The sequence below is a fragment of the Nomascus leucogenys genome, chromosome 2, assembly GCF_006542625.1.
Source record: "Nomascus leucogenys isolate Asia chromosome 2, Asia_NLE_v1, whole genome shotgun sequence".
Taxonomy (NCBI): Eukaryota; Metazoa; Chordata; class Mammalia; order Primates; family Hylobatidae; genus Nomascus; species Nomascus leucogenys.
The window spans coordinates 54451480-54464591 of NC_044382.1; positions in this window are offsets into that span (position 1 = coordinate 54451480).

Here is a 13112-nt window from a genome sequence, read left to right on the forward strand (position 1 = left end):
TCATCCCACCAGCAGCTGATAATATTAGCAGCTGACATTTCACAGCTGAGTGCCTTGCTAAGGTTTGCTTTTAGCTGAAGAGAGTTGCCTCACCTAAACTCACAGTCCTTTCCCTGGGGCAGCTGCCTCCAATGACTGGTTCATGTAGTTGAGAAGAAAGGCCCTTGCCTCAAAACAGGACAATAATAAAGAGCCATCCCAGTTCTAGAGTTCCCCAGGGCCGTTGGTGAGTTGGCAACTGTTAAACACCTCTCTCTTTCAGCTCCAGAGTTCTTCAGCACTTCTGGGTCTTCATCTTGAGGGAACTGCCCCAAGAATCTCCTGTATGCAAATCTTATTTCCCAGGGAACCTGACTAGGAATGCTTTCTTCCTCCTTGTCTTCCATCTAGAAGTTTTGGTCTTACGACCCTCAAGACACAAGGTAGTTTGGCCAAGAGCTCTATCCTTGGATGCTCAATCAAGCTGCAGTCTCTTCTCCATCCCTAGCTTTCAGTCTTTGTCAGGTACCAGTTGCCTGGACAATAAAGAAAGAAGCAATAAGTCTTGCCCTAAGCTCAAAGAGAGATTCAGAAATTTAACTGTATCTATGGGAAACTTTTAAATAGAAAAGAAACACAAGGAAACATATTAATCTTTACCAGAAATGCAAGAAGTGTGAATTAAATCCACCTTGAGATACCATTTTTCACTGACTAAATTAGCAGAACAAAGTAAAAATATATTCAAATACACATTGCTGGTGACATTATGGTGAATATTGGGCCCTCTTAATCTGCTGATTTAAATATAAATTTCTTAACATTAGGAGAAAGCAACATGGCAACACAGTGGAAGCCACAAATGTGTTCTTGCCCTTTGGCTCATTAATGGTGTTATGAGAATCTATCTGAATAAATTTGTTTAAGAGAAGATTCAGGATTTAAATTGTGATATCTTAAATTCCACCAGGCTGAAAACCATATATGTAGTGCCCATAAATACGTAGTGGATAACAAAAAGCTGGAGCATAGAACTGGAAGATTGAGAGCTACATATTGCATTAGAAAAGCAGCTGGAATTGAACATTTCTACCGTAGTCTCCCTTGTCCTCGGTTTCACATTCTCTGGTTTCAGTTACCCATGGTCAACCTTGGTCTGGAAATATTAGGAAAATTCCAGAAATGAACAATTCATAAGTTTTAATTTGCACACCATTCTGAGTCGTGTGATGAGAACCACACGAGAACCATGCTGTCCTGCTCTGTCCTGCCCAGGATGTGCATCAGTCCTTTGTCCAGTATATCCACACTCTGGACACCACTGTCCAGTGTATCCGTGCTATAGATGCCACCCACCTGTGGCACATAGGAGCCATTGAGGTAATCAGGCCAACAGCCACCATATCACTTTTACTTAATGTTGGCCCCAAAGTGCAAGAGTAGTGATGTTGGCATATTGTTATACATATTTGATTTTATTATGAGTTAGTGTTAATCTCTTACTGTGCCTAATTTCTAAATTACACTTTTTCCTAGGCCATGTATGTATAGAAAAAAAACATCGTGTAGATATGGTTCAGTACTACCTGTGGTTTCAAGCATCTACTGGGGGTCTTAGAATGTGTGCCCTGCTAATAAGGGGGACTATTCTATCCCGATGCTTCTCAAAGCTTGGCCTTCCAACAACATCCAGATAGCCTGGGGCATTATTAACAAGTGTAATCCTGACCCTGACCTCAAATCTCAGGAAGCCGTTTATGTGAGTTGGGCCTGGGAACCTGCGTTTTAAATACATTCTCCAGGTGTCCTTGTTCTCCCAAGTGTGACTGCCCTATATTGAAACTGTTGCTTTACGCCTTTTTGAGGGGCATAGAATTAGTAGGGATATTATCTTTTCAAATTTGCTATAGTTATTTTGTTATAATGTTTTCACAATTGTTAGGAGGAAAAAAAGTGTAATTTTCCTTGAGCACTACAAAGAAAAGTCATTTTAATTATAGACGTCTTAATAGTCCCCCATTAAGGTGCATAGCTTAACCTCATCTACGTGGGTAGGTTAAGTATCAAGAGAGAAAAGTCTTGCACTAAGTAAAGGACACTCTTATCATTATTAATCTTCCTGGTAATAGATATTTTTAATACATTTAAGGATCTTTTGTTATTAACCATTCCAAAGCCCCCTTGGTTCTGTTTCTGGCACTCTTCTGGCTCCTGACTTGCAGAGGCTGGGATGCCTAGTATACGGCTGGAGCTCTGTCATTGGTTTTAGGGAGAGTTTTTCTGAAGGCTAAAGCAAAGACATTAAATTCCAAAGCTTAAAAATATTGTCCTCTTAATCTGGAGAGAGGAATACACATGTGAGACAAATGCCCACTTCAGGGTGGAACTGGGAAGACAGATGGAAACATTAGATTTTGAGTAGCCCACGGCACCCCCTCCTTGCCTGGTGGAGCCATTAGCACAACTAAAATAGCTGTAATAAAAGTAATGCATATCTGTGTCTTAAGAATTTATTCCAATGACTATTTAACCATGTGCTAGCCTAGTAGACTTCCTGGTCTTTAAAGAAAAAAAATCTTCTGGCTTAGCAAAAATATCTTTAACTCCAAATTCTGTATCAGAGGAATTTTGGAAAGGGAAACTTTTCAAAGGTGAGCTCTTGATGCCAATTTGTGTTCACCTGATAGCCAGCCCAATTACTGATTGGAAGAAGCAAGAGAGAGGATTAGAATGTTGGAATGTGTGCATATTTGTGAATGTGTGCATGCGTACACACACACACCCCCAAAAGCCTCAAATTGGCAAATAATTCATACAGCGAAGAAATATTACAGGGTTGTAGAAGGCACATATTGATGCTGATGAAGCCAAACGAGAGAGGTAGAAATTCCTCTTTTATTCCTTATCATGACTGAAGAAGATGAAACAAAATTCTGTCCTTGGTTTCATGTGAGCTGGGACCAGGTCATGGGGGAACTGAATGACTTTAGTGGCTTTGACTTAAAATGAAGTTGTACAAACCTTGGAGACCAGAGAAGTCTTAAACATTTTGGTTTTCTTAATGAAAGAAATATGTAAAGATTATGAAAGGACATTCCAATTAAGATTGATTCCTAAAATTGAGATTTCACCAAATAGTTTAAGATTAAAAAGAAATGGAAAAAGGTACGCAACTCAATCTCAGATTTTTTTCTTTAAATCTTGCCCTGTTTTATTAGTGTTTAAGTAGTACCTCTAAGTATTGGCAGTTAAGATAATTGTAACTAAATTTTGTAACTGAAAATTACACTTTTACTTTTAAATTAAGCCACGTATTTGATTAAAAAACTCATCTTATTTCTGAATATCTGGTAAAATGTGTGTTTTGCAATTTAGACTATGTATCTCATAAGCAACACCTTGCTACTTATCTGAAAAATCAGAAACTGGAACACCAAAATCAAGTGAGGACAATCATGCTACAATAGTGTTGAACTTTTCAGGTCATTTACATATATGCCTATGCATGTATGTGTGTCTGTCTTTTCTTCCTTATTCTAAGAGAAATCAAGATTCTTTATACATATGGATTCCTATGGTATAGAGTTTTGCAAACATATAATCTGACTGAATATTAATAATATCTGTTAAACCTAGAGGGCTATAAGTATGATTCATTGAATTTGGTTCTGCATTTAGCTATATGTTTGAAATATTTTCCTACTAAAAGCAAATACAGAAGCAGCAACATTACATGGTCCAGGATATATATTAATATGTGGTAGGAGTAAGTATGTGTGTATGTGTGTGTGTGTGTGTGTGTGTGTGTGTGTGTATGTCAGAGGTAGTAGATAGACTGTTCTTTTATAGGGATGAGCAAACATTTCTGTAAAGGGCCAGATAGTGGATATGTTCAGCTTGGTGGGGCATAAGGTGGTCTCTGTTGCATCTACCCAACTCTGCCATTATAGCATGAAAGCAGCCCTAGACAATATATTAAAGACTGGGTGTGGCTGTGTTCCAATAAAACTTTATTTAGAAACACAGGTGGTGGGCCAGAGTTGGTCCTTAGTTTGCCAGTCCCTGGTTTAGAGAGTAAATCAGGTAGTGTATCATTAGAATTACTTTTTCACACTCAGCATTTTGCCTATGGAGACGTGAGACCCAGAAAGGTAAAGTGACTTGCCCGAAGGCACACAGCAAAGCCAGGGCCAGAGTCCATATTTCCATGATGTCCCTTGATCCCCTTAACACAGAGTAGAAGCCAAAGTGACGGCTCACTCCCCAGGAAGAGGGAAGGGCGCCACAAGAGAGAATGAAGGCCGTCTCCTCCTGACAGTATTCAGGGTGTGCCTGTGTTTTGCCCATGGTTTCTTGTTTGGTTGGTTTTTAATGGCAGAAGAACCACCAAGCAGGGAGGCTCTTGGATCTGCCACTCCACTTAGCTCTGTAGCCTTGAAGCAAATCATTTCTCTACCCTGAGCTTCATTTTCTTTAATCTGTAAAATGAGGGCTTTAACTTGATAATCTGAACTCCATTTTGTTCTCAAATTTTATGATTCTTTTAGTGTATTTCTTCCAGTTCAGCATTTTCCCTATCAATTCACATTGATTCACTGGTGGGCTAAAACTTAGCCAGGTCTTGGGTGCAGAGAGGCCTGAAGTTGGTGGCCCTGGATGCAGAGAGGCCTGAAGTTCATAGCCCCATCTGAGTGCTGTATGCCAGGTCACAGATTTCTGTGCTTACCAGGACACCCACTACTACCACCTTTCTGGAGCATCCCAGGAACTCTGATGACCTCATTGTTGCTTGGGCCCAGAGTTGATTACCATAATAAAGATACCTACCTGCTCACAAAGCCTTTCTGTTTTTGGCTCTGAACTGCTGAGCTGGGTGTTTTACCAACTCACTGGTCTTGCTCATAGATTTATCTGTCCCTTTAGAATCCCTGCCTCTCACTGAACTTCTGCAGAGTAAGTGTTTTTATAAGAAACCAAACCATGCCCTGGTTTCAACATATGCAAAGCAAGGCAGCATGAGGCCCTCCTGTGGAGTTATTCTGGGTGAATGTATTACTGCCATCCTTTGGTACATTTCTTCCAAGGGGACTTAACATTGTCCTTTCCTCTACTCCAGGACCTCCTCCGTTTTAGTTCAATTTTATCCCTAGAAAATGTGGTGTAGGAAACAGAGCACCGGACTCAGTTGAGAGACCTGGACTCAAATCCTGATGCGCAGCCCTTTAACCTTTCTCCCAGCTTCCCAACTGAACACTAGAGAGGGCAGCCTCTGCCCTATCTTCCACAGCCCATTGCAACAGATCTGAGCTCTGGTTTTGCATGGGAATAAGCAGGGATGTAAAAAAAAAAATTCAGACTCCTGAGCTCCTCCCCAGATCCATTGAACCAGAGCCTCAGGGGTTGGTGCCCAGGCACTGAATGTTACTAAATGCTCCCCACGTAATTTTAGTGAGCCACGAGGCTCAAGAGTCACAAGATGTAATAGACTAAATGAGATCATCAGTATGAATGCACCTTTAAAAAGGGCCATATCAATGTGTTGTCCTATTATTTTTGTTGGTATTTCTATTTAAAAGAAAAATATCAAAATTCTGTACAAATAAATCCCAAGTAAAATAAAAAAACAGGAGAACAAAATCGAGCAGCCTATTCTCCAGCACATTTTGGTTCTTTGAGGTTTCCCTTGAGATATACAACCTTCCTAGATTGAAATGAGGGTCCAGGCGGGATGCAGTGGCTCATGCCTATAATCCCAGCACTTTGGGAGGCCAGGGTGAGAGGATTGCTTGAATCCAGGAGTTCAAAACCAGCCTGTGCAACATAGTGAGACCTTGTCTCTACAAATAAGAAACAAAATTAGCTGAGCATGGTGGTGCATGCCTATAGCCCCAGCTACTTGTGAGGCTGAGGAGAGAAGATCAATTGAGCCCAGGGAAGTTGAGGCTGCAGTGAGCCAAGATCATAGCACTGCACTCCAGCCTGAGTGACAGAGCAAGACCCTGTCTCAAAAAAAAAAAAAAAAAAGAAAAAGACAAGAAAAGAAATTAGAGTTTGGTAACACCTACCCAATAGCCCAAGGGACTGGATTCAATGTGCTGCCATTTATTTAATCCTGTGGAAACCCTGAGAAATGATGTTGGTGGCCCCATTTTGTAAGGGAAGCATCTAACGCTTGGGGAGGCAAATCACTTTGCAGAAATTCCCATAACTAGGAAGTGGAAGTGATGGGAACAAACATCAGAGTCAAGGGCTCTTTGAATTAGATCTTAGCTGCTCCCTGATCCTACCAGACAAAGCTGAAATCACCATCACTTTAAGTCTCAGATGACAAGTGAATAACCCTAATGATGGCAGTAATATCACATTATCATCTTTCATGTTGTCAACTCTCCAAGATACTTTCTCATCTTTTGTATTTTAGAGGATCATCTCATTGAAATCACAACCTCAGGTAGTGACTAAAAGGCTGTCCTCCGTTTAAAGGTGGGTGGAATTTCAAATGTTTTAATAGGAAATCTCCCAAGGAACGAATGATGTAGACATGTAGCAGGTAGGTTCTTGCTATCCCATTATAACCCTGTCCAGTGCTGAGGAGGAGGCTGGATCTGTGGCTGGTCAAGACCCCACCAGTGGAAACAAATTTACCAAGTGATCTAGCAATTCCACTCCTAGGTATATACCCAAGATAAATAAAAACATTTGTTCATATGGCTTTGCATCCTTACAGCTTAGCTCCCAATTATGAGTGAGAACACACAATGTTTAGTTTTCCATTCCTGAGTTACTTCACATAGAATAATAGTCTTCTGTCCATTCAGGTTGCTGCAAATGTCATTAATTCATTCCTTTTTATGGCTGAGTATTATTCCATTGTATGTATATATACCACAATTTCTTTATCCACTTGTTGATTGATGGACATTTGGGCTGATACAATGGACTTTGGGGACTTTGGGGAAAGGGTGGTGGGGGGTGAGGGGTAAAAGACTACAAATTGGGTTCAGTGCATACTGCTCAGGTGATGCGTGCACCAAAATCTCACAAATCACCACTGAAGAACTTAATCATGTAACCAAATACCACCTGTCTCCAAAAAACTATGGAAATAAAACAATTAAAAAAGAAAAAACCCAAAAACATATGTTCAAAATGCTTGTACATAAAAGTTCATAGCAGCATTATTTACTATAGCCAAAAAGGGTAAACAATACAAATATCCTTCAACAAGTGAATGGTCAAACAAAATGTGGTGTATTTGTACAATGGAATATTATTTGGGCATATAAAGAAATGAAGTACTGATGTATGTTACAACATGGATGAATCTCTAAAAACATTATGCTAACTGAGAAAAACCAGATGCAGAAGACTACATAATATATCATTCAATTTATACAAAGTGTTCAGAAAAGGCAAATCTATAGAGACAGAAAAGAGATCAGTGATTCTCTGCAACTTCCAGAGGATGGGAACAGACATTAATTACAAACGAGCACGATATCTTAAGCTGAGAAATGTTCTAAGATGGAATTGTGATTATTTTTATTTTTATTTTTTGTGAATTTTGAGGGTCCCCCTATAGGGGTATGACAGCAAGGTCATCATGATTCAGAATTCGTCTTCTCCTTTTGTCACCAAGATATTTTGGCAGAACATCCAGAGAAGATCTAGCCCATGAGGGACTGCACCAGAAACCAGATTCAAGAGACTGAAATGTAAACCAAATTCCACCTCATAAATTGCTATAAAGAAACCTACCTTCCCAGGAACAAAAGTGCTCATGCCATCCTATCAGGACCCCCACTTTCTGCACTGAGTATTTGGGAGATGGTTGTTCATCTGTGGCTCACTTTCTGGGTATGGAGGAAGAGCACAGAGTAAGGGATGTTTCACACCAGCCACCCAAGAAGCCTGTGAAAAAACCAGCCTTTTACCAGAGATGGCCCTTTATGGACCACTTAGCTGCTTCCTGGATTCAGTGAGTCTTGACGAGCACACTGCAGGTGAATGACTGCCAAGTCTGTTTCCTTCCTTCCCCCTTCACCATGCTGCATTCAGACAACCTGCCTTCTGTTTGAGCAGTCTTTCTCCAGCCAGGATACCACGCAATGTTTTAGGTTTCTTTATTCTTATGTACTATGACATTACAGATCTGTCTTGAAATTTTGGTGTGATTATGCTGACCTACCTTCTGAGAGTAAGATGCGACCAGATAGCTGACACTCCCAATACTGGTTCAAAGACCCTGTTCTTTTGGATTCTGAAGATGCTTGCCACTCCTGTGGACAGATGCAGGGTAGAGGCATTATCTTGAACCTCATAAACTTCCTATTCTCTTCAATACAAAGTGAACAAACAGCTGTCTTTTCTTAAAATTTGTTCAGTACTAGAATGCAAGGCGTTCTCCCTTCACATGAAACCCAAATCATTCCAGTTTACTTCTGCTTCTTCCTCCAGGAAATGGATACAAACATGGGATGGACCTTGGTCATCGACGTGCTCCAGATGTCTCAGTCCCAAATGCCTGGGTAAGTGGGCAATTGTAGAGTGGGCCTTCCTCACTTGTAAATGTCACATGAATCCTGTCCCCTCCTTGAACTGCAGGAGCTCAGACTGGATGATGGCTGGGCTGTTTGCATCTGTCCGTACAATTGCTGGGCTTTGGTTGCTCTTTGGAAAAACAATCTACTGACAGGGTTGTCTCACAGCTCTACCCTTAATCCCCACCTTAGCCTGAACCATAGATCTATCATGAATCCTAGTCTTAGACTTGAATGAACACCAATCTACAATGCTATAAGAATACACAGCACTTAGCATGATGGCTGGCACAGTTTTACTTCTAAGATTATTATTTCACCTTTAGCAACTTCCTTTATTTTATCCCAACCCTCATGGTATTAATCCTGTCTTCAGGTTTAATTTTAAAATCACTTCCAAAAAAATAAAAAAAATAAATAAATGAAATCACTTCCATTTGTTGATGCCTAGCGTGTCTCATGTAAGAATTATCTCGCATCTACCTAGCAATCAAATAACGTCCATGATAAATACACACACACACACACACACATATGTATATATGATGGAAGCATAAATATGACGGAGATATAAGACATAAATCATCAACTTCTCCATTTGCTATTTATGTATCTTGTATCATCTACCTACCTATATCTAATCTAGAGTTTTTCAGTGTCAGTATCAGGTGTCAGTACTACTGGCATTTTGAACCGAATAATTCTAGGGGTGGGGGATACCGTCCTGTGTATTTTAGGGTATATAGCAGCATCCTGGGCCTCTATCTACTAGATTTTGGGAGCAATATTCCCCCCCTTCCAAGTTGTGACAATCACAAATATCTCCAAACAATGCCAAATGTCCCTGTGAGGTGGGGAGGGACTGATCTAATTTATCATCTGTCTATTTATTTTTCCTGGATATATGTAAAAATGTTCAGAAAGCACAGAGTAGACACTATTATTCCCATCTTGCAGATGAAGAAACTGAGACTGAGAGTTTTGGTGACTGGCACATGGTTACATAAGTATTAAGAGATGGCACAGAATTGCAAAAGTAGATTTGCTTTATTAAAAAAAATCCATGTTCTTTCTATGATACTAGTCTATTTTAAATAATGCCATATTTTATCCTCAATGCCATCATTCTCCTTTATTCTCAATTTAAAATCATCCTCACACTTAATTCTGACTCTCAAAAAACATATGCCTTCCAGCCAAAACATATGTAAATGTATTTAAACCCCAAACCTTCTTCGTAAAAAAATTTATTTTAGATCCAGAAGCACACATGCAGGTTACATGGATATATTGCACAATGGTGGAGTTTGAGCTTTAAGTACTCATCACTCAAATAGTGACTATTTTATAAAATTCTATCATCCACTCAAGACTTAACCCTATTTCCAATCCCGATTCTTAGTGACACAATTGCTTTCTCAATTTTGTTTCTTATGATCCCAGACCATGAGGATTTAGCTGAGAAGGGGGAGTCCTGAAATGCCAGTTAACCCAGCAGAAGCTGATAAGCTCACTCATAGCCAGGGACATGGTTTCCCAGGTATACAGTTCCATTGTAAAGGAGGCAACGGGTTTCTTCTCCTCTGCCGATCCACTGAGTAAGTATGCATATAGACGCTGGCCTGTCACGAACCCCCTGAAGTTGGGTTATCTGGAAATTCTAATAATAGAATGTATCTATTTGCACTTTCCCGTGATGGGCTGGAACTTATAAATTTAACTTCTGAGAAACCGAGCGCTATGGTCTGAGTGTGTCCCCCAAATTTTGTATATGGAAACTCAACTGCCAGTGTGGTAGCATTAAGAGGGGGGCCTTTAGGAGGCAGTGAAATCATGAGAGCAGAACTCCGAGATAGGAGTAGGGCCCTTCTAAAGGAGACTGAAGGAGTGGGTTCATCTTCTTCTATTTCTTCTGTCACATGAGGACACGGTGCTCAAGGCCCCATCTTGGAAGTGGAGTCCTGGCCCTCACCAGACATGGAATCTGCCAGCACCTTGATCTTCAACTTAGTCATAGAAATAAATAAGACATTTCTATTATTCCATTTTTTCTATTATTATTGTATTAGAAGTCCATTTAAATTATTATAAATTACCCAGTCTTGGGTATTTTGTTAAAGCAGCACATCCAGATTAAGACACTCAACACGTGAAAAAAAGGATTTCTAACTGATCTGCTGACTTCTCAGAATCTGACATTTCGGTTCAGCTTTTACACAGTAACTTTGATTTCTGCTCCAATACCCTGATGTCCATTAGATGGCTGACAGCTTCAGGTCTTCATGTCCAGAATTCAAACAGGGGGAGACATTGTTTTATAGCAATTAACAGTGATGCTTTGAAGGGATGGCAACAAGCTGAAAAAAAATTAATTGAAAATTTAACCTTTAAATAAAAATACTCAGACCTTAGGCTTCCATTTGTAAGCAGCTTATGCTGTCTGTGCACATTCTGTTGTATTATTTAAGTATTTTCTAGACCATTTCTGATTAATACAGCAGTGCTATTTTCCAGTCCAGTCTCCTTAATAAATACATGTGTCAAATATCTGTTTCCTCCCCTGAATGCAAAGACTTTTAATTCCCCTTGTTTGCATGTGCTAACTGGTTGCATAACGAGATTAACAGCTCTGTCTTTTTTTCCTGCTGCAGATTTTATAAGAAAAGCCAGTGGGCTCCCAGACAAAGTTAAAAAGGTACCTTCTTTAATTTTGCATATTGTTAGCTGCAATCCGGTTGCTAATGTTTGTTTTATTTCCATCTGTCAAAAGCAATGCCAAAATACGTTGTGTTTGCCTTGAGTTGGCTCAATTAATCCTCCACTGGAAACAGTTCTGTCATTTCATGTTTGGTTAAGGACCTGATTCAGTAGCTCCCAAACTGAGAGCTCATCTCTGCCAACGGCAGCCAGTATATGTTTTACTACAAATTTATGGGGAATATCCACTTGACAAAGACAAAAGAGAAAGGTGGGGTGGAGCCCTTAGAGGAATGTCGATTTGGGGCCAGCCCCATGTCTGCCTTGGGTATAGATAACACCACCCTGGGCTTGGCCCTGTTGACCTGCTCTTGTGGCACTAAAAGAACAGCTAGGCTGGGCGAGGGGGCTCATGCCTGTAATCCCAGCACTTTGGGAGGCTGAGGTGGGCAGATCACCTGAGGTCAGCAGTTTGAGACCAGCCTGGCCAACATGGTGAAACCCAATCTGTACCAAAAATACAAAATTTAGCCAGCTGTGGTGGTGCATTCCTGTAATCCCAGCTACTCAGGAGGCTGAGGCAGGAGAATCACTTGAACCAGGGAGGTGGAGTTTGTACTGAGCTGAGATCGTGCCATTGCACTCCAGCCTGAGCAACAAGAGCAAAACTCTGTCTCAAAAAACAGACAGACAAACAAACAAACAAACAAACAACTAATGGGTTACCCTGGGTGAGTGACTTTGAAGGGTCTCAGTGTGGGGCAGACCCCAAGAAGTGCAGCCTCCTTGTAAGTCTAATGATGGTGGATTAGTTTCTTAGGGCTGAAATAACAAAATACCACAGACTGGGTGGCTTAAACAACAGATTTATTTTCTTAAAGTACTGGAGGCAGGAAGTTTGAGATCAAGGCTCAAGGCGTCGGCAGCGCTGGTTTCTTCTGAGGCCTCTCCCCTTGGCGTGTAAATGGCTTCCTTCTCCCTGTGTCCTCACATGGTCTTCTTTCTGCACTATCTGTGTCCAGATTTCCTCTTCTTATAGAAACATCAGTCATATTGGATTAGGGCCCAGCCATATGGCCTCATTTTACCTTAATTACCTCTTTAAAGGCCTTATCTCCGAATACAGTTATACTCTGAGGTACTGGGGGTTAGGGCTTCAGCATAAGAATTCTGGGAGGACACAACTCAGCTCATAACAGATGGTAGCCAAAATAACATAATATAGAATAAACGCATAATGAGATACGAAGGGAAAGATCTCAGAACAAAAAATGTAAAAGCGGCCGCTCTGTAGGTTTCCCTATATATGTAACGTCTGATTCTTCTTGCTTCTCCTCTTTTTCTCTTCGAATAAAAGCTCTATTGCCATCTTTATGGAGCTAGCATATTTGGCAGAATATAGGCTTTTGAATTAGTATGTTCTGAGTTCAAATCCTGACTTGACCTCTTATTAGCTGTATGGCTAAGGGCAAGTCATTTAAATTCTGTCTCATGTTCCTCATTCTTACAATGGCATTAGTAACAACTACCCCAGCTGTTTTTGTTTTGTAGGGATCGGACTATATGTGGGAGCCAGTGGCATACGAGAGTTGGATAAATGGAAATGGTCTGTCCTGAATGAAGGCCATAGTGGGTGTGTTGTATACAGAGAAGGTGCAAGTAATAACACAACTGACTTTTACAATGATGTCAGTGATGAAATACTCCTTGTCAGGGCAGGTGGCTCTCACTGCCAGCACCTCCTCCCTTGCATGGACCTACAGAACACACCATATTGTGTTCTCTCTTTCTTTCTGTTTCCCTGTCTCTCTTTCTACCTCTGTCTGTCTCTCTCTTTCTCTCTGTCTTTCTTCCTCTCTCCTCCACTCTCTTTCTCTTCCTGTCTCCTTTCTTTCC